Source organism: Tachypleus tridentatus, chromosome 13 (assembly GCF_004210375.1).
Source record: "Tachypleus tridentatus isolate NWPU-2018 chromosome 13, ASM421037v1, whole genome shotgun sequence".
Taxonomy (NCBI): Eukaryota; Metazoa; Arthropoda; class Merostomata; order Xiphosura; family Limulidae; genus Tachypleus; species Tachypleus tridentatus.
This window is the reverse complement of record NC_134837.1, coordinates 141,888,281-141,914,131: the sequence shown is the minus strand read 5'-3', so window position 1 is coordinate 141,914,131 and position 25,851 is coordinate 141,888,281. Positions and strand designations below refer to the sequence as shown.

The 25,851-nt window shown below is 29.8% G+C and overlaps 1 pseudogene across 1 annotated transcript in view; it reads right to left on the bottom strand.

Annotated features, from left to right (window-relative positions):
• Positions 1–25,851, bottom strand: part of LOC143237301 (interferon-related developmental regulator 2-like) — a 44,807-nt pseudogene continuing 18,956 nt past the window's right edge. Inside the window, exons 6-12 of the transcript XR_013019997.1 lie at positions 21,516–21,566; positions 17,519–17,697; positions 16,795–16,903; positions 11,506–11,640; positions 9,263–9,391; positions 2,426–2,512; positions 1–450 (exon numbers count right to left, since the gene is read on the bottom strand). The product of XR_013019997.1 is annotated as an interferon-related developmental regulator 2-like (transcript). The remainder of the gene's footprint in view (positions 451–2,425; positions 2,513–9,262; positions 9,392–11,505; positions 11,641–16,794; positions 16,904–17,518; positions 17,698–21,515; positions 21,567–25,851) is intronic.

Below are 25,851 nucleotides of genomic sequence, written 5' to 3'. Positions count from 1 at the left end.
ATGATGAGCTATGAACATATTGATTCCTTACAATCAAAACTTTATTTGTACAGGCATGTAGAAAAAATGTTCAAAATAGAGAACATAAGAATATCGATTAAATACATTTCTAATGCATAGAAACTGTTGTAGTTCTTAACATTTAACACAACTAATTTCATGAGCAAAAGTTTCAGATTTGTTTTTTTCCCAAGTTATTTCAAATTGGCATCTGAAATTTAATCTAAATATAGCAAAAAACTTTTGTTACATTTTCTCCACATCAAATTCTCCAGGTATTTTATTTAATATCATTGTACTTCACAAGATAAACACATGGCTTTAACGTCATTGTTGTTTCACAACAGTTAGGCCTAAAATAAACAGTTAACCAACAATATCAGCTCTCTTGTCTCTTAGCTTTCCTCTTGATTTAGTCCTAGCTTTACAGGCAGCCACATTACCCATATGCTGAAATGAAAGAAAATAAGTATAATAAATGTATTGGAAATTTTACAGTTAGTCAAATATTAATTCCACAGAACATTTCTGAAATATTTTTGACAACAAAACAAACTTGCGTATATGGATACAAAAATCTGTGAATAAATAAAGCTGATGAAAACAAACTAAATCATACCCTGTATATCAGTATAGTGTAATATAATCAAGCAGACTCTTGTCTGAAAACTACCACCACTTACAATATACTTTTTACTTTTAGCTAATACATGAAACAAAATTACTCCAAATCAAAGAAAGCAAATGAATTGCATTAATTTATTTCCAGTAATATAAAAACTACTGTTACAGATACTATAAAACAATATATACACGTATGATACACAAATATTACTTTAATCAGTATCTTTAGATCCACAACTTTGTACTCCATTTTTTAATAGTATATTAAATGGCAAAATTTCTTAAGTACATGTGACATATTGATCAATGGTTGATCAGAAATAATTAAACTTTAGGATATTTTTATCCTACATTCTTTTTAACTTAAATACCAGAAAGAAATCACTTGAAGTACAAACTCTTTTAACCATTCTAATTAACTGATGCTGACAAGACATGTTACTTTACAGCCCTTTTTTTAACAATATAAAAACAGTGAAAAAATCCAATTCATTTTTTTTCAATCATAAATTATGAGAGGTTACACAAAAGAACTTCTATATTAAAAGTTTGTTCATCTAATAACAGCCACATTTTATGTTTCTCCCTACAAATATTATATAAAGCAAATACGTTATTTTTTAAAAATAAATATCCACAGTGAATGTCTTAATAAAAGAAAATGAAAATACAAAGAACATAACATCATTAAACTGTATTTTCATGATCACAATCAATTTAACATTGGAAATCTTCAAAGTGTAAAAAAACAGGATTATCATTGATGTTTGACAGAAGCCCTTACAAAAAACATACAAATAAAACAAATATTTGTAGCATCCTAACAGGCAGGTTTGCTATCACAAACTCAATATATTATAAGAATTATGTACTCTTAACAAAATATCTTAGTATTTAATAAGATAGCGAAATATTACAGAAAAATATAGCAAAGTCATGCAAACACACATGCATATATACACATACATACAAATACAGAAATCTTGTCACTTCAGCATAAATTACAAACATACTCTTAACAAATTTTTAGTGTAAACATTTAAGTAGTAGCTTTTTTATTTATGAATTTATTTCCCGCATCAAAGTGTGAATATCAGTCAAGAAACATTATGTACAAGTCTAATCTATTCTTTGATTCACTACTGTTGATCCAGTGAATTAGTTCTACCAGTATTGCTTGGATAAGTAATACAAATGAATAACAGGAGCTTCATACAGTGGTCAAACTTAAGGGGTTATGATGTACTGTGGTAGAGAGCAAAGAACAACACACCACAGCAGGCATACCAAGCTCAAGAATCATACCAAACTTCAAGGCACTTATTAACAAGAACAAAATTTTCAATAACATGAGCTGTTTATATTAGATATTTATGACACACCAGGAATGGAATTAGTATAAAAGTTTTTCTGAATAACAGTTTGCTGTAAATATCTCAAAGTATATGTAGCACACAAAATATGTATCTAACACACTTGTGGAATGATGAGAAATGAACACACCATTATTGTAACCTGTCAAAGTATTAGAAAAAAACACAATTTAAAGTTTTAGAAGAAAAAAAAAATCAAACTGAAGATGTTTTTCCTTCCTTTACACAATCATTAAAATACATCAACAATGTCTGTATATGGAAAATTATTGAAAGTGCAGAATTTCATTGTTATATTGTTTGTACTATAAACTATGTCAAATACATTGTCCAGTCAAGTAAAAAACAATTTCTATCAACTGTTTTAAACTTATGGCTTGTTAGAAATGACTTCCTCAATTTCTTCATTTTGTTTTACCAAAACTTACCCTATCAAACTTGCTTATTTTTTTGGTACACTCCACCATTTGTAACAGGAGGGCCTAGTTCAAAATATCCCTTAACAAATCATTTTCCTGCAAAATACAAAATTAAGTTAACACCTGAAAAAAATGTGAAAAATAAAGTAATAATATGGAACAATTTATTTTGTTGTTGTTTCTTAGTAAAATTAAGAAAAAGTAAGGAAGTTTTTACTTAATAAACTTTATGTACATTTAAGTGTACAGTTACATCAGCTTTGATTTTCCATCCAAATAACTACTGGAAAGATGACCAGATATTAACCATGCACATGTGAGAGTGTTTGATGTGTACATATGTTTTCTTATGGCAAAGCACGCCACATGGGGCTATCTGCTGTGTTCATCAAGGGGAATCAAACACATGATATTAACATTGTAAATCTGGAGACTTACCACTCTCTTCCTCCAGGGGGACAGGTGTCAAGTACCTGCAACTATGTGAGCTGTCTTAAGTATTAAACTCTATACAGTTTCTAGTGTAATGAGAAAAGATTTACATGCTAAATTTCTAAGTACCATTTCAAGACAATTAGGAAAACAAGATATCTTCCTGATGTTCAATTAATGGGTATATGTAAAGTGATATAACACAATTTTCAAATTTATGCTATAATGGAGCAAACAATGATTCAAGTTAGAAATAACATGATACCCCTTTTAGAAGTTGAAATTATGCATGTACAAAAGTTGCATATAGGTTGGTCTTAGCTACGAGAAATGCTGAGAACACAATTAAATGTTTAGAGAAATACCAAAAAACTGCAAGCCTGGTTTTCTGGTGTTTTGAAAATTCACTGAAGTTTGACAGACAAATGAAACAATTATGCTGTAGTTAAGAGCCTGTAACGTGATTTACATTAATGCAGTGTAATAGCTGTTGCTGCAAGACTGTTAAAGAATGTTAAAAATTGTCAAAAGTTTGTTTTAATTTTTTTTTTATTTGATGTATTTCTTATTTTGCCCTATAATTTAAAGTACAAATAAAGTAAAGTTTAAAACATGGTAAGTTAGGTGATTAGGCTTAATATTGGCTTATGATGGAAGCTCTGATACCTTTTTCTAATGGTAAATAAAGCTACACAGTAATAATTTTATGATAAGATATTTTAATATGCGAAGTAAACTCATTAAGAACAACAGATAAGAATTTCAAGAACAAATGTTATGTCAGAAATATACTAGGTATTTTGTCAACACTGAAAGCCCACAATTACACAACTGCAGAAATCTATACAAGATAAATCATGTGTATCAATAATAGAGTTTTGCAATTAGCACACTTTTAAAGTCATGATGTTTGCATATTGATAAATAATATCTCACTGTACAGGGTAGAAATACATCTGTAATGCACTAAAATTCCTTTCCCATCCACTGATTTGATTTGTATAAAATGCAGAGTTGGTATAGTAGTCAGTATCAGACCCACTTCTGTAACTGGACAGTAAAACAATGACTTTGCATGCAAATAGCTGTGGATGTTTTTGCCTTGATTTTCAAATAGAGAATATTCGTTGATAAATTCAAGCTAATGTACAGTATAAAAGAAATGTGATAGATAATTCATATTAATGCATATTGCTCATAATTTATTTTGATATATAAACAAAGAGTACAAAACATACTGAAAAAAACTGGAATGTTAGCATATGGAATTTTCCAAATAGATGAAACAGGAGAAACATTTTATCTTTAGTAATATATTTCTGGATACAATGTACATTTTGAATTAAAGATGGTTCACATAGCAAAACAGTCTTCTTGTCATAAGGAAAAATTGCTGACATAATGCTCTTTACTGTCTTCCCAAACTTTTTGTTTGAGACCTACATAAACCAGAATACAGTAACAATTGTTATTCTTAGCTTTGGTGATGAATGTAGCTTTCCAGATTGATATTGAAGTACTTATATTGGTAAATATTAAAATTACTGATATTTTAATCAGTTATCTCATTATAAATAAAGAATATATACACACACACGTTTGCCTTTTCAGCTGTAAGACTGCTGTAGCATGACAGAAGTCGATTGTTTGCTGATAAATAGTAGATAATGGGTTCAACTAGTCAGTTACCTTCTCTCTCTCTCTCTCATTGGCAGATCAATATCAGGGATGAAGGCACACGTCAATCAATCAATTTCACAATAAACGAATACAAACTGGGAATGTTGGCTCTCATTGTTTATTACATATTTTACTATAATTTACTTAAAAATTCACTTTGATAAAAACATTCTACAGATAATAAGCTTTTAAGTGAACTTTACATATCAAAATGAAGAATTCAATCTACTTGTAAGAATGGTTATTAAACTGACCAAGTTTAGAAAGAATTAAGAAACACTCTCTGTAACTTTTTCAAAGATCATTCTAAGCGTGAGAGATCGTTTGCAAGAAAGCTACCTGCCAGACAGACAAGTAAAATTCAGACACTACTAATCACGTAGAAATATAATAAGATTAATTACAGAAAACACTACAATGTTATGCAACTAGTACTTAAGTTTCAAGGTGGATTATAATAGAGTTGTTTGCAGTCTGGTTCCTACCACCAAAGACTCCATGGAAATGGATTATCCTTCCAGTTTGGATTGAAATGGCATTGCCATGCTTGGAAAATATTGTGCCAAGAAAATAAAGGATTCACATATGTAAACACCCATTGTTGGTGGAAACAAATATTATTAAAACCTACCAGAACAACATGACTTAGACCGTGTTGTTCACAGTGAACATTATACCACACTCCTGTAGGGTTCACAAGTCTCAAAAGAAGAGCAAGGTATCACAGATGAAACAAACAAAAACTGATAAAAATGAAACACTAATGACAATGAATCTCACAGTCAAACTCCCTAAAAAGTCAAAATAATATGCTTCAAACATTGCTAACTCTTACACTCAATTTAATCTTGAATAAGCATAAGAAGCTTGTAAGATATTAAATGTAGTTTATGTTAAAAAGTAAATAATTTGGTGTGTAATTTGCAAAATACTTCAAAATGCATACAAGGAAAAAGATGCTTTTTTATTCATTCATAAGACTCTTGATATACTGCTGTCTACACCATTTTCAAAAAATGACCTTTGACTAAAAAAAATCAATTTTTCAATCTTAATCTAATAATTGTGTGAAATGTCTATACTCCAAACTGCACATTTTAGACTTTCTTTCTAACTTTATACAGTCTTCTGAGTGTCCCATCAACTACACAGTTTTAATATAGACACTGGAAAGCAGAATACAAATTCCAAGTCTCCAATCTTCCTGCTTTACTAAATTATAATAAAAGCCATAAAATCCACATACAGTGTGCTTCCTATTTCATCCTCTCTCAAAAAAAATGTCAATACAACAAATACAATGAGTATATTGCTCTTTACAAGATTCATTGAGGGATTTATTCGTTTTTGAAACTTCTATATAGATGTATGGTCTCAGTTTCATTTTTTTTTGCAAGTGTTTTACTGCTATAAACAGCAAATCAATTTTTATTGCCCTATGCATGTGTGTGTTCTAAAATGTATATTTGGAAGCATAAATAATTTTGATTTCAATAACTAAGTTAAAGTTGGTTGCTTGACATTTATCAGCATAAAGCAAAGCAACTAGGCTATCTGCACCAGACAACCAGTAAAAATAAAATTATTAAAGCACATAAAAATAATCAATTTAAAATAAAACAATGGCTACATTTCAGAGAAAAACTTAAATACAATTAAAAAGGCCAATGGCCCTTAAAATTTAAAAACAGAAGTAAGGTGGACAGTGTCACCATTGCCAATGACACTGTCTAGCATTACAGGTAAACCCATGATAAAAACAGTGCTGTCATTCAAAGTTGCAACAAGACCATGAGAGTAAAATGTAGGCTATTGTGACTTGAGTACTACAAAGGCCACACACTTGTGCATCAGTTGTAAATAAAGGAAAACAATAAGTTAAAATCTGTGGCCAATTCATAGCTTTTTAGCTAGTGCAACTTCCTCCTTCTGATCCTTACAGAAACAAGACAGCAAAAGAAGCAATAGACATTTTGATCTGGAAAAGCTTATCACACTGCTCACTCCATGTCATCTGCCAACTGGAACAGAGCCAAGCAGTGCTATCATTCTCACAAATACCAACTTAGCCCAGTATCTAGAAATATTGAATAGAAATAGATGATAAAGAGAAATCAGACAGTCAGTTTTGAATATCAACGAGAACAGGGTTAGAACCGGCGTGAGGCAATTCCAAAGCCAGTAAAGACAGTGAGTCAGTATAAATAGTACAATTAGTGTACTGCATAGCTTCTACATGACCCATGGCAACAGAAATGGTGAAAGTGGACAAAGAAATTGTAGAGGGAATTCTGTGTGCAACCACTGAACCAAAACAAACTATCTTAGAGCCCACAGAGTCATGTGATTTCAAATCATCCGTGTCTATGGGAATGGAAGGATGGTGTAAGAGATGTTTGGCAAATAGAAGACAATACTTCCAATTGGTAGTATCTGCCTTCCTCATATGACTCAAAGAAGGATCACAGGTGGGGATGGTAATAAACCATGGTGGGATGGGCTGACCAGTATAGACATCAACGTTATCCAAGGACAAACCCAATTCAACCAGCTACACCTGGATACAATGGCCAAAAGGAACAATGACAGACTGTTTATTTCTGAAAAGTATGGCTCACTGAGGAAAGAAAACTTCTGGTGGGATGTTGCAGTCAGGATTAAAGTTTTGAAGTATACAGTAAATACAGTTGCAAACAGTGGAGGTGTAGAGGAGGTTCATAACACTTGATGTACAAATCTGGACTGAAGAAGTGCAGAAAGCCCTCATGCAGAGCCAAAGCTCCAGAAGGTGAATGAAGTCCAACATCTTCAAGGCCAAGGTCCTAGCAGGACCAAAGATCCATAGTCAAGTTTTGATCAAATGAGACCATAATAGATCTTTAGCATAAGACATCAATCCACTTTCCAAGAGGCAGAAGAGAGTACATGGATGTTCAGTGCCCTTATACACTTAACTCATAGCTGCTTAATGTATAAAATAAAAGTAAGCTTATGGTACAAAACAAGCCCCAAGAACTTTGCACCAGGGACCACAGATGGAGGTCAGGATCAGGTTGAATACCACACTGACAGCAAAAGTGCATGTAAACAGTTTTAAAGATAAAAAAGGTAAACCCATTTGTTGTGGTCCACTTCATTAAATGACTGAGGGCAATCTGAAGCTGCTACTCAATAAATGTCATGCTTGACGAATGACATGAGATGTGAAAGTCTGCACAGAGTTCATTTGCAATGGTAGGAGGAAGTTGTGCAGTAATGGGATTAATCTTTACACTGAAAAGGGTGACTCAAAGTTCCTGTGGGAAAGAATGAGAGTGCCAAACCAACATAGATTTGGCATTGCTGGTTTATTAAAAATTTTTATATAAAAGTGGGTAAATGGCCACATAACCCACAAGTGGAGGTCTTGAAAAATATCATACCTCCATGTAATATGATAAGCCTTCTCAAGGTCAAAGGTTAGACACAATACGATGTCACTTGAGAAAGGCTTCTCTGATTGATGTTTCAAATTGGATCAGGTGATCCACTATGAAGTACTATCATCAGAATCCATATTGGGTGTATGAGAGAATGTTGTTTGATTCAAGAAAGCATTAACCATCCTCTCTAAATCTTAGAGACAGATTGTCAAAGCAATTGGATGAGAGTTTGAAGGAGTCTGGGGATTCTTCCTAGGCTTGAAATAAGGGAGGATAGTAGTCAGTTTTATTCAGACTTAGTAAGTTCAAATAAATCTACAATTAAAAGTATTTAAATAAAAATTCAATTTTTTGTACACAACACTTTTATATTTACTAAAACAATCCAAGTTTCATAAATACGCATTTAATGAATTTAGAAATACTAACAGAGGAATTCAGAATACTGTTAATGTAAGAAAAGTGGCAATAGAACATGTGGGAGTGTAAAGACATACAAAATATATGAAATAAAGAATATAAATGGAGTGAGATGGACAGAAATGTATGGATATGAAATATTATGAAATGAAAAATGAAAAAAATTGCAAATATATCGATTTTTTTAATGAAAAATTAAAAGTTACAAGTAACTAAAGACAGTGAAAATGAAATAGTTGTATCAAATAAGATGGAAATAAATCTGAAGAAAAATAATGTGATTATGAGATATTTTAGTAAAATTATGTACCTTTCTTAACTGAAAATTCTGTAAACAAAATAAAGTCAATGCAAATGCATAAAGATTTATTAGTATTATGATATCAAAGTAACTTCAGCTACACATACACTTCTACAAGAACATGTCTGATAGCAATATGCCCTAGACACCTATACAATACTGAAAACTGTAGTGAATTACTGCTAAGTTTTAGTTCTAATTACAAGAAAAAAATATATACATATTATGTTTTATAAATGTAGAGATTACCCTGCAATTATTTTAAAAGGAAGCAACTATTTATGAAAGTTCAGTGAATTAAAGAATTTGTTTTTTTAAATAAAAGTTGCTTAAAATAGTTGAAACTATTAGCAAAAATCTATAAAACATCTTGTCAAGTAATGTTTTGATGTTTTTTTTAATACTAGATCAGTAGATGAAATGTTTAATTTACTCCTTATATATATATATATATATATAGCAATTAAAATAGGGTTCAATAAACAAACATTCTAATTAATTATACTGCATAATAATTATGAAATGCAAGTTGAATATAATGAGGAAAAACAGCATCAAGTTCTATTTTCTTTAATAATTCAAATTTCATACCTTCAGATGCAAGTTCATCCCAGACCCTAAAATATAACAAATGGCATCATACTGGCGTTTTTTACACCAACTGTCAATGTTAAGGACCTCTCTACCAAACTTCACTCTAACATCTGGAGCCTCTCCTTCCTAGTATGGACAATAAATTAAACCTATTACTAGATGAAAATCCTATTAACGGTCACTATTTAAACCTGACAAAGTCCTGATAACAGTTAAAAATGTTGTTTCCAGCAATATATATAGATCAACTAAAGTTGTTATACCTTCCATGATAAATTACTTATATTTACACTCCTCTCACTATTTAGAATGCATTTATACATTTCTATTGAAACAGGTAAGTCACAGATTCCATTTATATAACTGATTTTTCATCTGCTGTTTATAACTGTTACACAAAAGGTCAATAACAAAAGAAATATTTTATGATGCTTTATACAAAATTGTACAAACTTCAGTTGTAATCTAATTTTTAAGTAATAAAATTAAACGTTTTTTTTATCCAGCATCATTTAAACCAGCTAAAATTACTTAAAAATTGATGACACTGCACTTAAGCCTGGTGACTGTTTTAATCTTTATTAAAAAAAATTACAATGAATTAAAAAATCACTAGCAACTTATTTATTTGTTGTCCAAACACCTTTTATCCTGGAAATAACCTCATTTTAAAATTCTGTAGTATGTCATAATAACTTATTACTCATTAATAATGTAACAAAAGTTTTAAAAAGTATGACAGATGTACCAGCAGCAATAGGTTTAATATTATCAGTGAGTAAAATTTTTCTTAAGTCATATTGTAACTATGAAAATTATGAAACCATATTGCTTTTTGGAACACAATGTGTAACAATGCTTTGTCATGATAAAATGTATTTTATAATTTTACTAGTTGTAGTTTTTGTTCCACAAAGCCTCAATGCTTAATATTCTTCCCCCTCATTTCTAAAACATTTAAATGTTATTGAAGTATACAGCAAGCTACAAAGTTGCATACAGTAAACCCTAATACAATAAGGATTCATCTATCACAGGTTCACTTACACATACAAAAATAAAAACCAATTATCTGCCAAACACAGAAAATTTGATTGTGCAGTTTGTCTAACACTCAAACATGGGAGATTGAAATTGTTATAACTCTCTCAACTCAGGTTCAGTCAATTTGAATGACCACAACTCCTTTTTGTATTTGTTTAAAGCTCTTATAGATCCGATACTCCTAACTTTCAATATAATGTGTATACCTTTATAAATATTAGCAGAAAAATTGCAAAAGTTATCATAAACATAGAAAACAGAATAGAAGAAGTATTTTTAATAAACTACAGAGAAGTAATAAAGAAAAAATAAAAGTACAATTTATTTCTATAAAAAATTGTTGTGAACTTGTGTTTAAGAAATATCTGCATGTTTATGACAGCAATTTGCCACCTTGAATTCCAAGTGATGTCATAACTGCATGTGTTTAGAAAGCAACTAGCCAATTCACAAGGCAACCAAAATTTCAGCTGAGCTGCAAGTTCCTATGTACTGTGCCGATGCATTTCTGTTGGTGTGCATGTGTGTATAAAATCCAACTCTTAGTTATTAATGTTTATAAAAATGCAATTTTTTTCAGTCCTTAAATATATGCTGTAATTGAATTTTTTGTCACATTGGTAGCTTGTTTATTTACAACATGCAAATTCTTCACAAATTTGATAAACAATACATAATGTCATTCAGCTATTGAATTGTAAATTAAAATGTCCAGTTATTTAGTCTTGAATTTATAACACTTTCATAATCTACTTTATTATTTAATACCTGGGTTAAAATAATTACTTTTATGTAAAGTTTTCTTTATAAAAGATCAAAAAAGCATTGGACAAAATAGCTGGGACCACCAATTTGAAGTTTGACTTTTCTAGGTATCATTAAAAAGTCGAAATATCCGACTACCATGTGATTAGTCTGATTTCATTATATATGTAGACTGGATAACCTGCCAACAAATTTTATATCAGCACCACATATGCCACAGAAAATAACTTCAAAATCCTTTTTTTTACACAGTATGGTTTATGGTTCAAAGGTAAGTTGACATAAATACAGAGGTAGTCATCAACTATAAGGTTAGAATAATTTTCAAAGTATTATCAGCTGTGTATACAAAACTCATAAGCATGTTTTATGTAAAGTTAAGTAAAACATGAAGGTTTCTCCTTCAAAGAAAAGCACTTAAAACAACACACCTCCACTGCCCGCAATACATCTCGGAAACTTGATCTTTGTTGTCGACGATCTTTTTTAGCACGAAATTTATGACTATCAGTAGCAAGTTGTCGCAATGTTTCACAAAGATTCTCAATGTTGTCTATCTCAAAATCCTAGAAGAAAATATGATTAGCTTTTGCTTGAAAATAAATAGTAATGTACAAAATTTCCATAAAGAAATTTATTTTAAAGTATTAAAACAATACTTACAAGGAAATAAAACCTTGAAAGCTGCAATGCTATTGCCCATATAATACCTAACCTAGAACTCTAAGTAAATGTTGTAATGTTCATACCAAAATTGTTCAGCAAGAAAGAAAAAACTAAAGTATGTGTCCTCTCAAAATGACTAGGAAAATAATTTTGAGGCTCTGACTATTTCAAAATGGCCACAGTATTTTTTGTTGCTTGTGTACATAACAAAACTACAACTAAAGCATTACTAACAAAGAATTTTGGCTTCTGATAAATGTCTATCACATTTTATTAACACTATTTCATCACTGCTATAAAATACATTGCTGTACCACACAATGAATAATTCTATTAACCCTTCCAATTAAGGGCTGGGTGGAATCCTACAAATTTACAACCACAAAAGTATCCATGGTAGTAATTGTACTATGATTTTTGACAATGGATGCACCTTTACAAAATTTTGTACTTTTTTGGTAAAAACATGCCTATTCAAAATTTCATTCTTTTTAGATTGAAATACAGCTTAGTTACTAAACTCGATAAATTATAATGGAATTCTGTGGTAATGATATAGTTATTTATGATTTTCTTGTTATTCAAATGTATAGGACCTTAAATTATTTTGTTTCTCATCCTCCACATGCACAAAATTTCTTTAGGTGTAGCAAACTACAAACAAGTACAAAGGTTGTAACTAGAAGAGTAAAATGTTTACTTGTTTAGTTCTATGTTGGAAGAAAAATAAGTTTAAGAACTTATTCATAAACAGTGATAATCTATATACATACATAATGTATAATAAAGTGTGACTATTTTACAAAACACTAGTCCACAAAAACATAGCCAAGATAGGGCACTTTATAAAACTAAAGGTCAGTTTTATGCCACTGTATATGGAAACATGAGTATACATACTGCATCATTATTACTTCCGTATTATTAGCCAGACATGGCTGAAAGGTCAACACAGTAAAATAATAAATATATAATGTTATGAGATTTAAGCTACTTGACCTAAACTTATGTTTTTGTGTTATAATCTGACATTATTCTGAATGAAGACACAATTTACTTCCTAATTCTTTTTGGTGGTTATGAGATAGGACTGAACCCACACAGATTTGTTTGTGAAAATGACAGATAAAGGTTTTTCTTAAATGTTTGGTAACCATCTGGACATTACAAAGACTCTGCATGCAAGATTTGAAAATTCTGATGCATTTAATCTTAAAGTGAATATTAATTTTATGTTTGATAAGCAACATGCAGAAGGAAAAAAGCACAAGAAAAACATTGCTCAACAAACCTCAAGACATAACAGAAAAATCTGATATTTTTCACATGAAAGCACTGTAATGTTTACTGATAATCTACCAAATTTTGTGAACATACGCTTACCACTTCAAAAGTTATAACATTGAAACTATGACAAGCACAAAAGAGATTAAGAAGTCGGTCCCAAAGTTAATAGTTTTGTTTTGAGTTAACTTACTAAGTATTATTTCATTACAAGTTACAGGTTTTATAGTAAGGAAGATTTATATTTGTGTAATTAAAAATAACCACACCAGTAATTTGTAATAATTGGTCTATATTATATGCTGTATTTTATCCAACCACTATACACTATGGTATTTATGAAGTTAGTAGAATATGCAATAGATAAAATAGTCACAAACCAAAATTCTGTTTTACTTTCATCTTTTCATATGTGACCACTTTAGTATGAAGACAAAATAAGAACCTGAAAAAAATATTTGAAGTCATTTTGAAATGGCCAAAGTACATCATTATACTGTCTCTTCCAACATTAACATTTGTAGTACAAGTCTTGCAATTCAAAAAATAGATGTAGTATGAAATACTTTAACACCAAAATAATTCTGTTAAATTGTGATTGTTTAGTTCTTCATTTGGCAAATTCCTGTACAAAAGATGTATTTGTCAGTTCATGTGTTAAAGTGTTTTCTTGTAAAACCTGGCTTTTTCATTACCTTTTCTAAAATAACTTTTAATCAGTCAGAAGTTTGTAATTCCATTATACTCTCTACCCCCACCATCAAATACAAGAGTTAAAAATACCATGTTGTTGCAGAAAACATTAATTCAAGGATAAACATATCTTACTTTAGGTTTTTTTAAAGCTCTAAGCAATGGATTAACTTTTACTTTGAATCAAAACATAACTTCACCTTTCCTTTAGAAATAGCTATTATACAATTATGTTTCAATTATGCTGTCATCTAGTTTTCCACAATTACAATAACTACTGCAAACTACTTTTTTTTACTACTACTTTCAAAACATTACTAACTGATGAAACACAGTTTCCTCTTCAGCCATTTACAGTAATTATCAACAACCGTTAAAAAATTACAAGTTATGTTTGTGTTATGTTTATACAATGTTAACTAATGTAAATTTGTTAATATACCAAGTATAAAAGACATTATAGTTTTTAAGATTTAAGATTTTTTAACTGTTTGTATTATATTGAATATTATTAGGCAGCTCATATGCTAGTAACAATAACTAAAAACATGAAAATCAAATGTTTTTTTTCCCCTCTTGAAACTTTTTTATATTTATACTAAAAACAGCCAACTTGTACAGTAAAACCTGTCTAGTGTGGAATTGCATGGGATCGAGTAAAATTTCAGTTTAGACATAGTGAACATATATTTCCTTAACTATACATAATTTTTGAGTGGAACGTTATACTTGCTTGACTTAAGGGAAGTAAGACATTTGTGAATAAAGTTATTATACTGTTTATGCTATATTAGAATAAAAACAAAAATATACATTCAAAATATACATAGGTAAACAAAATCTTAATCAAATTTATTGTAAAAAAGTATACAATTTCAACTGTTCATTTCTTGAATGGGCTTTCTATTTCCTCACTATCTTTTCCATTTTGTTCATCTTTTGAATCTCTCACATGGTTACCATCTTGCAATTCTATTATAGATTTTAAATGAATTTCACCAGTTTCTGTTAAAACATTCTTGTCAACATTCACAAAACTTTCCATGTCCACAAAATCATCTGCATCAATCTTCTCAAACAGAGTTTGGATTTTACTAGAATCGTCATAACAAACAACTTCTCCACAATCTCTGCCATTATCAAGAATAAATCCACAGTTTTTAAAGCACTTTATTACGTATTCATCTTTTACGCATTTGAATGAATGACCTAAAAATGCAATTGCATCTAACACATCAATTTTCATGGTAATTTCAGATTCTCTCTTACAGTCGTCCAAGTTTGCAATAACATGCTGAAGCATCAATTTTCTGTATTTCAATTTTATACACTATAATTTCATTATCTAGTGGCTGTAGAACTGATGTTGTACATGGATGTATTGAAAGACTAAACAAACATTTGAAAGTTAAAATTTTGGGTGACAAGATGCATTATCTAGAAGTAGTAGAATATTCCTATTTTCTTGTTCCATTCTTTTGTTTAATTTGTTCAAAAATTCCTCAAATATAGCATTTGTCATCCACCATTTATTATTCACTTTCCATTCCACAGGAAGTTGATTCTTTGTAAAACTTTTTTAAACAGCACAAATTTTCACTTTTACCTATTACCCATGGTTTCTCTAGTTTTCCATCAGCAAATGAGACCAAAAATACAGTCAATCGTTCTTTCAAATAGCAAGCTCCAGAACACTATTCTCTTATAATCTGCAACGTTTTATTAAGAAGAGCTCTGAAAAACAAAGCTCTTTTGTCTGCATTTTTGCAATATCCTTTGGGTTGTAATGACAAATAATTTGACCCTAACCCTAATCCTAAATTCAGTAAAAGATTCCATACATATTTAATATCTTTAAAAGAAAATATGAAAGTATTTAGTAGCTTTTTCTTAAAAATGAGGGTATTAAGTAAATTTTCCCTACATTTTAAAATTAGGAAAACATTTTTTTGTGATAATTGTTTAAAGAGTAGAATTTTACACTCAAAAGACAAATATTTCTACAAATCATGAATCTAATTTAACTGCAAAAATAATGACATAAAAAAGGAACAATATATTTAACCAATACTTACTGTAACAAAATGTCCAAGAATTTATTAATATTTAAAGAAATTATTAATTAAATAAGAAATTACTATTTAATCAAAAACTTTTTTCTGTCTTACTCAGGTTCTAATCCTACGTGATAGATGAGGTAGGTGAAAGATAGTTTTCTGTCCGCGTTACGCAGGTTCCACTGTGTAGAGGGCCTTTTATAAGAGAAATATTAAGATATTGCTGCAAAATTTTGATATTTTTGCCTTGAACAGGTTTCCAGCTTAGACAGGTTTTACTGTATTTTAACAGTTTTTTTAATGTTATCACGTTATATACATATACCTATTAAAAGAAAAAGCAAAATATTTATCCATTTCACTTTGAAATATACTGAAAAAATCAAAATGTTTAAGTAAAAGAAAAACTGTCAAACTACATAAGACTAAGTTGTACAAGACAAAGGAATACCAAAAAACAAGTCACTAATATGATCATGTATAGTTTTAAACAACTAAATGTGGACTAAAAATTCATGTACTTTACACCCCAAGTAGTTGCAATTAATAACATCACTGTATTGTAGTAACACTTTACAGGTTTTTTGTTCCTTTTTTTTTTGCTTATGAACCTTGCATTCTGACATGTAATTAAGCCAACTTTATGCTAACAGTGTAGCAGAAGTTAAGAGAACATGAAATATATTATTCTGGTACAATTCCACAATTATAGTTTCTACTATTCTGCTTTTCATTTCCTTCATCCACTTTATGTAGTAAGAACCTAAATTCATGTTATTCTCTAATGCATGACAATGCAACGAACACAATAAAAGAATGTAGTAATATTGGGACAGTATGTTGCATATCGCTCTGTGCTTGATGTAATGAAAATTTTATGCTTTTCAAATAATCAGTGGCTTGGCTGTGTTATCTACTAATGAATAAGTTAGCATTTAAAATAACAAGTACACCAAACACCCTTAAAGACTTTTACAAGAAACAGTTCAGGATTACTGCCATAGGAAGTAGAACACCAACCACGTTTTCTTCTCGAATCACTTCATACAAGATGGCAATTGCTTCTCCTGCTGCTATTCTTAATTCCAAATTAGGACTTTCTAATAATTCTGGTAACTTCTTCAACTGACTATAAAACATTCAATGAAAAAAACAATAGCATATGAATGTTCAAAAAGCATACTTATTGCATATGTACATGACTATCTCAAGTAAATTTTCATTAAAAAAAGAGGGAAGACCCTCTTAAATTTGAAATTTTATTTATAGTAGACACATTGTAAAATTATTAGCTACCCAATACTACCTACAATAAGAATGAAACTGAAGCATCTACAATACACACATTTAATATTTTTCAAATATGTTTATGCTACAAAGATAAAAGGAAGAAGAGGAGAAGAAGAAACTTTCACAATTTAAACATTTCTGTTCAGTAATATTTTTTTTACGATTAATTGCACTTGTAAAGCAATTATACACATCTCAAAAGGATAATGTAGGTGCACCAATTAGTGAATAGTTTGAGAGAGAGATTCAATAGTTCACATTATTTTAATAGCTGATGAGACTTTTGAAATTCATCAGTCACATCCATATATTTATTGAATATCATAGTTTATAAAACATGATTAAACCCTCCATTACATTTCAGTGCATGTGTATATGATAAAGTTCTATAAGTGTAGCCAGTGAAAAAGTGACTGCATTAATGTACAAGTATTTGATTGCTCATTTAGTTTACCTTTCTGCCAGTTCTATAACTTGCAAAGTAGAGGAAATGGTCACAAGTAAACTCCAGGCTAACAAAGCATGGCTATGAAGAACTAATAATTCTGGAGCATGAGAAGGAACAGCTCCATTGCCTTTTAAAAATGATGCACTAAATACTGAATGAAGCAACTGCATGGTAGACTGAAGACTCTGAGTCAGGAAACAAAAAATCTTTAGTACTCAAACTTTTCATCACACATAACAGAAAATATAATAGTTTTACTAATCATAAGCTATGAAGTTTAAGTGTAAACTTCTTCTAAATACATAGTAATGTTTTTCAGTTGTTAAACAGATCTTGTGTACTGGCTTGCTTATATCTGAAATCTGGAAACTTGGGATAATTTGTGTGATAACTGGCTTAGAACAGGTTTTTAAAAATAGGTTATGCAAAAAACTGATTATTTACCAAACAAAACTCCCAATTTTAAGTGTAAAACAAATAATCCATACCTGCAGAAACTGTGTAGTTATTGCAAACAAATTAAATGGTAATTTCATTCTTCCATAAGAGTTTAGGATACATCTTTAGCAAGGTATGCTCAGTTATTTTTCTTCTGAATTTCCTTGTAAGCATTCTGGATGTAGTTATGGAATTAGTTAAATTAGATGTAGAAATGTTGTAAACATGTGCTAATCCTTTTACTTGGATAAATGTGATACATGGCAATGACAATCTTATGGAGGCTTATAACAGTCTGGCACACTGTCTACACTCACTCCCCAGAGTAGGACATGACTATCTCAAAAAGTGACAGATGTTTATAAAATTTATGATATGCAAGTTTTCTTCCTTGTAACATATAACTTGAAATAACTAGTGACATAGGTAACCAAGGATAAGATATTGGAATCTGAACCTTTGTTTGAAATGTCATACAATATCATTCTTTCTATCCATGCAACATGCAGGCATTTCAAAAATCATTCCTGTTCACCCCACTAGCTGCTATGGTCATAAAAGAGTTTACTTTGTAATAAACATTAGCTTTTACCTAGTCTTATCTGCACTAAACTATTGTGCAATGACTGAAATTTAAAAAAATGTTAACTGTAACAAGAAAAATCACAAATATGTGATGTCAGTCATCCCCCCCAAGTTCATGTTTTTGAAACACAATGCATTTTATGATCCTAATTCATCTTAAATGTAAACAGCTGGTCATACAGTCTACATTTGTAAATGACCATCTGGTAGAAGATTCTATATCTCACTCAATTTAATGCATGTTCAGCAACAAATAACAAAGGAAGCTGATACTGTATTATTAAAATCAGTGCTCATAAAGTTAAGTATCCTTGGCCACTCCTTTGAATATTATTCTAATGGTGTCTTTAATGTTTAGAATCACATGATAGAATACAACAAGAATCCAAAGAATATTCAAAACATACTTTATACAACTGAAGGCCAAAGAGCATACACATCACTCCATTTCACTGTCACCACCATCTTCTTCGAGGAAGATGTTAATGAATTTAAGACAGCAGAAGAGACAGTGTTATTATTTATTAGGCTGAAATTAAGTCCAGTTGTATCAGCACATGGCAGCTCAGGGTAAGAGAATGTGGTTTTTAATGATATGTTGCATTAACAACACTATTATACAAAATATATGTTTGTACACTTCTAAGAATTCTTATTTCTACCTATATCATACTTCTTTCATCATCATAACACAGATTTCTTTACTAAAATGAATCCTGGATTTGGTTCCACATTCTCTTGAAATAAGCATACTCTTCCTTGGTAAAATGAAGATTTACTTTTCAGTAAAAATATATATTCTTGTATTCTTAGCATCACTTGATATATGCTATTTTTTGCCTTTATAGTAACTGAATGGACCTCATTAAATGTATCTCAAACAAATTGGCCTAATGAAATTTTATAAACCAATATGCTGATTGTGTCCAGTTGCAGTTGTGTACACTTAATCCTGTTTTGGAACAGACAGTCTACAATGTGATAAGCCTGAATCAACACACCCACTTAAGATAAAGAGGATGACCTGCCTAGTTCAGATGTCCACAATATTATACCACTGACTGGAAAAGCTCCACATTACTCTAATGACACTTTGAAACATTTGCAACCAAACCACAGCAGCCTATTGTGATAATCCTTGTTCTGTTTGTCATTAAAATGTTGAATGACACTGCATTAAAACCGAAAATAATCATACACGAGGATAAAATATTGCTGGTAAAAATCTCTTTATTATTAGGTAATATTCTGGACTAACATTTCTTTCTTCAGGCCCAACAATATACAACTTTAAGTTTAAAAAAGGTGGAAGAATTCATAACTTATTAGTGTACAATTAGGTGAACTCAGTAAAAGAATGCATACAAGAAATGGAATGTAAAAATCAAATGCTATTACACTACTTCCAAAGCTTTCAATAAGATCTCATGGTATAGTTTATGGTAATAACAAACATATTGAAATAACAAACTTTAAAATAAATAGTTTGTGTAACTTCTCAGAGTGAAAATGGCTGTAACACAAAAAGAGTGTTGTTTAGACTTTAACCTGTTCAGTGCCGTAGATGAGATAACTTGTCCAAGCTGATCGGTAACACAGTGCCACGAACGAGTTAATTTGTTCTCAATAATACCTAACATCAACGCTAGATGTCAGCACCATACATGCATTTGATCTACTTACAAACTTTCACTTTCGATCCAAAATGGCATCACGAAAAAAGTTACAAAATGAAGAAGCATTAGAGTCGTATTTTGAACTTTGTTTAGAGTTGCCATAGCAGCTGAAATACTTGGCAGTCAACAGGTTAAAGGCTTTCAAAAGTCAATTTACAGGCAAGTAATTCAGAAAAGGAGAGGTGGAGGAAACAACTGTTATCAGTGGAGAATGAGGTGTGGGTATAACCTAAAACAATATCACTTAGATCATTCGCAGTCATCTTTAAAGTAATATGTTTAACAAACCAAAAATAGAATGTGAAAACAACTGTTATCAGTGGAGAATGAGGTGTGGGTATAACCTAAAACAATATCAGTTAAGTCATTCCCAGTCATCTTTACAGTAACATGTTTAACAAAGCAAAAATAGAATGTGAAAACAACTGTTATCAGTAAAGAATGAAGTGTGGGTATAACCTAAAACAATAGCACTTAAGTCATTCCCAGTCATCTTTAAAGTAATATGTTTAACAAACCAAAAATAGAATGTGAAAATTAACCATATTTAAAAAAAAAACAAGTCTTAATTCAGTCCATTAAGGTACAGAGGCTTTGAGAAAGTTTTAAGTTTTCTTTTGGGAACATCTGATACTGCATAATTGAGTAAGTACACAAACTGTTGATGTAATGGTCTGAATAGCTAACATGGTATTAAGAATGAAGATCATTCTTTGATAGATTGTTTAGGCAGAGTATTCAAAATGAAACTTTGTAGAACAGGCAGTTGCTGTCCGTTCTACAAAGTTTCATCACAATGAAGATGAATGTTTTATTTACTTTTTGAAATTAAATGTTCAATAATCCTGGAATGCAGTTAATGGTTTATTTAATATATAGTGCAAATTGTAATTTGGTACAACATAAAATCATTATACAAAATCAGCAAAGAAAAAATAATACTCAGTACCACCTAAGGTCTGGCAGCCTTATCACGAAATCACTGGTGTTATTATGTTTATAAAACAGTCAAGCACAGATATGAGTCTTGTACCATTTCTACACCAGAAATAATAAATGCTTAAGAAAAAAATTATAGATAATTTTGGAATGCAGTTTTACTAGAAAAATCTTAAAATGTTTCATATTATACAGTATGTGAAATAAGTATTCCTAAAGCAGCTCTTGTGCTAAATATGTTGCAATGTCTCTAAAACTAACAGGAAACATTTAAAAAGATGTATATTACAAAGAGTACTAAAACTGACTTAAATACCAAAATTAACAGTAATTTACAGAAAAAAAATCATGATCAGAATACTTACACCAACACCAGAATTTGTTATGAAACTGTATATTCCTAGGGCAGCTGCACACTGCAATGCCAAAATATTTGAACAAACATTAATAAACACTCTAAAAGGTATAAACATTAAAAGAAAAACCAAAGTTTAAGATAAACTTCTGTTTTCATAAGTTTCTCAAGCCCATATATTTCAGTACATCATAAGAATCAGTTGAATTTTAATTTAAAAAGGAAATTTATGTTTTACAAAGCTACTTCAAGTTTCAGCATATTGCATATTATATCTAATACAGTTTAAAAGTTAACAGGCAATAATGTGTCAAAAACTTTTAAAATAGTTTGTGTGGTTTTCAGCTGCAAACAAAATGACAGTAACCAAAAATATAATGAATTTGTTTTTTAGATTTATAAGGGCAATTCAGAATTCCACTAATAGGCAAGTATTTCAGAAGCAGAGAGGTACAGGAGTATAAATGTGGCATGGAATAAGCTATATGCCTAATCCAGGGCATCAAAAAATTATTAATAAGTACAAGACATCTACACAGTGGCAAAGTAAAAATAAAGACAGATAAAACATTTTTTTTTAAATTACCAAAGTTGCTCTTCAAGAAAAACAGTAAAAGACATGAATGCAGGTGGGATAAGCATGATAAAAGTATAACAAACAGCTTTGTCAAGTCTTATAAATATCAATTTGGTGAATTCACTGTCAATACCACTTGTTACTCTCAGTCTGCCTCTATTCATAAATGAAATTTCAGCATACAGCTGTTGATACACATATGGTGTAAAGAATGACACTCATCTGGAAGTTATTAGTGGTATAAAATGTTTAATTTGTTATTGTTTACACCTTTGCAGTAGATATTCTTGGTTTATGATGCACATTACCAAGTTCTGAAGAAAATATCAAGTAAACTAAGTGACCTCAATATTGTAATATACATTTTTCCAGACCACTAACAATTACTTTCTTCATCTCTTCACTTCTGAATTGTTTGCCTATCAACTGAATTCTAAATATCCTGTATATCTATATGAATAGAATTAAAGTATCAACAAGCAAGAACCACACAAATTATTATATAAATTTGGTAAAAAAATAAATTTCCAAAAAACATTTTAATACAAAATGGATACACATTTCAAATAATAAAAATTTCAAATGTTTAAATCTAGAAAATAAATAAAAATGCAGAAAATTGTATATTATTAAACATTTATAACACTTAAGCAGATACATTTCATAAAGCTGTAAAATACTGATATTTTTGTTTCATTTATGGCTTAAAAAAATACTGCATCATATTGTGCTCCAAGTAAGATACTCAAACAAAAATTGTGTTTACCAAATATTCATACTTGCTGGTATGTATGTATGCATATATGCTAGTTTAAGACCAAAGAAAATCTGTATCAGTAATAAAACAAATACAATTCATGGAAGATCATTCTCACCACAAATCAACTAGCAAACTATACAGTGACTACTAGCTGATGGTTATCTGTAGTTTAGTTAAAGCTGAAGTAAAAATTATAAATAATTTATCAATCAATGTCAACAAATCCTTACCATATTTAATTTATATATTATTGCATCTGGTGATCCTTAACTCTATATGGGCTCAGTCTACATGAACAACCACATTACCTCTTCGTATATGTTTAAAGTCTTTTTAGATTTAATATCTCTAAATTTCAGTATAGTGTGTATATCTTAACAAAACTTTGGCAGTTTTTCAGTTAATATGATAAGTCTTTTTGGTCAAATAAAATAAAGAACTCTCCATTGATGTATTTGTTTTGAATAGTCCATGTGTAAATTAATTATGTTAAAATTAAAAATAATTTTCCTTACCTCAAATTTTATTTAATCCCAAAGACCTTCTAAATGCATTTCAAACATTTTTTCTCAGTAAAACTTTATAGTTAATTACTTTCTCTATCCTACCTAAAAAAAAAATTCAGTCAAGTTGACTGACCTCATAACTACAAGAGAAAACTGAAATAAATCTAAACTACCCCTATTTTCTTTCTAGAATGACTTTAAATTGTAACATGAAACTACATTTGTTTATCCTAAGTAGCTCTAAGTTTGTAACAGTACATATCTATTTATAATTAAATTTTGTTCTGCTGTCCTCTGAATTGTGACTAACATTTCACAATTGTATCAAAATAACAAACTCTATAATGTCCACACCATTATAAGTTGTAAATTATTCTGGACACACACAGCTAACATTACACCCTTGAATTAAATTACCTATGAATTACTATAACTAGTACAAGCAGATCTCATGCATGTCTTGTGAAACACTATTTATTTTACTTAATTAAATCTTAACTTTAAAATATCCTTATTTCTACATATTTTTATTGTTTTTAATCATACAAGGAATAAACATGAAAACAAGGAATAAAATACCATCTGATCTTTTCTTGCTCACAGCTGTTGAAGAGAATTAACCCTAATTTTTTATACTATTCATAGTATTGTACATATTTTTTTTTAAATTTAATAATATACCAAACAATATAGGCTAACAACACAAAAAAAAAATAAAGAAATTCCCTCACCTCTCCAAATTTTTCTGACTTTTTAACTCTGCATAAAAAGTCCTTACAAATTCATCTGATCTAGTTGCTAACTTTCCCACTAGAACAATCTGGTACTCCAAGTGAAACTGACATTTAACCATTCAGAATATAATGTTATTAGTTACATGAAAACCTTGAATTTCTATTGGTCATAGGTAATATATAATTAAATGTAGAAGAAAACTAGTAACAAATTATGAGAGAGGATGTTACAGGTGAGTGTGGCAAGAGGGGTTTGATTTTCTTTGTTAGCTCTGTAACAAAACAATATTAACTGTGATTTTTTGTTGTTAAGTCTTAAGTTTTTCTCATGCATTTTTTTCATTTAGAAGGTTCACTTGCCAATATGTAAAGTATTTTTGATTTTAAAATTAAAAATTATTTGATGCATTATAAAATTTAAGTTTCACAAACTCTTTATAACCCCAAATAATTATTAAACATTTAAGAAAAAAACTATATTTTATGTTATTTTCACTATTATGTCTCATTATTATATTTATTATATTATCCTATCAGTTGTGCCCAGTTCACAATACAAAAGATGCAATGACATGGGCATGAGTGCATTTATATTACTGTGTCCAATAATACAAAACAGATCTTTCTCAGCTGTGTTTATTGAGCTAGTAGTTTGTATCATACAGTCACATATTAGTTACATTACAATATATGACTATTTACAAACAATTTACTATTTTTCTTCAAACACACAACAGTAAATAAAGAAGTAAAGCAAACAGTTATCTCTTCCAGTTTTATACTTTGCTGCTTGCCTTAAGATGCAAAGCCTTATCAAATTTTGCATTTTTTTAGGCTTTATTTATACACTTTGAAATAATCAAAAATCATAAATTACTAAATGAATACCACAAAAATTGACTATAATTCCACTGTATTTGGACCAAAAAAATAAGAAATTTTGAGCTTACTAATGTCTTACCTTATCATCTGCAATCTAACAAGAAAAGAAAAAGTTTAACAGGTAAATACTTTACACAGGCAAAAATATTCACTAGTGGACAATCTGAGCTTTCAATTGGTTATACATGTCACAGGGCAAATTAAATATACATGAGCAAGTATTTTCACAATTTGTAGAGGAGGGTACATCCTCAATTAATATATCTCAGAAAACAGAAAAGATAGTATATTTATATTCTAGCTTGTCAATATCAGTAATTTGTGTATGTAATTCCTAAGAAACTGTAGACTTTGTACTTGAATGTCATAAACAACTAATTTGACCAATGCTACATTCAATATATAACCTGACACACAAAAATCGATATTTAAAATTTTGTTTGAATATTTACTTTTAAACTAAAAAATTAATTTATGTATAATACTAAAAGTTGATACCAAACTTCCTGACATGCATTTATAAAACAGCAGTTCGATAAACTTTTGAATGGGAGTCAACACATATGATAACATGGCCTCTGACTCCTGCCTGTAGGGTCAAGTTAAAAGCAAACAGCTTTGATTGCAGAAAATGTGTTTACAAGTTTTTTTAAAAAAACAGAAAACTTTAATTTCTAATCCACAACAAAAATTACAAAAGCTTCTGCAAGCTCTCAATGTTCACCTAGTAGCTCCATTGTAGTAGAGCTAACACAAATTTTTTCATGTTTTGAATTTACTAATTAGCATTTATTTAAAATCAAACAAAATTATTTTAATGCAGGATTTTATTACTAATATTATTTATTGACTCTTTAAATACCTTCTCCTACAGATATAGAATATTT